Here is a 1,326-nt window from a genome sequence, read left to right on the forward strand (position 1 = left end):
GTTGGTTTCTTTAAAAAGAAACTGAGAACCCACAGGCATTCTTTTTTTCAATTGTTGCATGCATGCATATAAGACGAAAATGATGATGTCAGCAGAGATTTCATCGAATTCAAAAATTCAAAATGTTTTGTAGCTCTAACCGTCATTCTGATTGAAAAACCGTTTTCACATAAAAGATTTGTCGCGACGAGACCTTCGAAACTAGATCTCATATTGATATGTTCCGACGACTTTTTTTCGGGTCAAAGTTACCAGCCCCATGCTAAGTAAGTTATCACATCTGTGGTATATAAGTTATCGTCATGTTTACATAGAAATTACCGGGGCATAAAAATGGCTCCTCCAACATTCTCTCCACATGCAAATGCAGTAGAGCACGGGAAATCCGATATCATTGTAAATTCTCACTATTTCAAAACTGTAAAATGTTTTATAGCTCAAACTGTCGTTTTTGATTGAAAAATCGTTTTCACATTAAAAAATCCATCACGATGAAAATTTCGAAACTGGATCTCATGTTGCATGTTTTGATCACTTTTTTGGTCAATAGTTACCGTAAACTTATCATTTATGTTATATGTATACTAACATGTTGTTTATGCAGAAGTGACCGAAGATGTGTCTCAACGACTTCTTTCCCCTGGGTCAAATTTATCGTGATATTTATACCTAAGTTATCAGCTTCGGATGCATACATTACCGTGCTATTTGCACAGAAGTAACCGGGGTATGTTTCAATAACTTTTTTTCGGGTCTTAAGTTATCGCGTTGGTTATACCGTAGTTATCAGGTCAATAATGTGTGAGTTATCATGCTATTGACAAATAAGTTACCAGAGGTATATTTCATTAACAACCCTCCCCACCCATCAGCACTGTTGCCAAAAGTTATTAGGACTGGGGCACATAAGTTATCAGGTCTGCAATGTGTGAGTTATCATGTTATTCACACAAAAAGTTACCAAGGGTATATTGCATCAACCACCCTCCCCCCTTCTTGTCACCAAAATTTATCAAGACCGGGGTACATTAGTTATCACGTCTACGATGTGTGAGTTACCATGATATGCACATAAAGGTTACCGGGGGTATATTTCATCACCCCTCCCTCGCGAAAAGTACCATGACCGGGGTGCATAAGTTATCGGGTCTCCGATGTGTGAGTTACCATGCTATTCACACAAAAGTTACCGGGGGTATTTGGCTGCCACGCCCCCCCCCCTGAGGCCGAAGTTATCAGGACTCGGGTATATAATGTATCAGGTCTGTGATGTGTGAGTTATCATGATATACTGATATTCCACAACCTATAATGTAGTATGAAATA

This window comes from Triticum aestivum, chromosome 3A, assembly GCF_018294505.1.
Source record: "Triticum aestivum cultivar Chinese Spring chromosome 3A, IWGSC CS RefSeq v2.1, whole genome shotgun sequence".
Lineage (NCBI taxonomy): Eukaryota > Viridiplantae > Streptophyta > Magnoliopsida > Poales > Poaceae > Triticum > Triticum aestivum.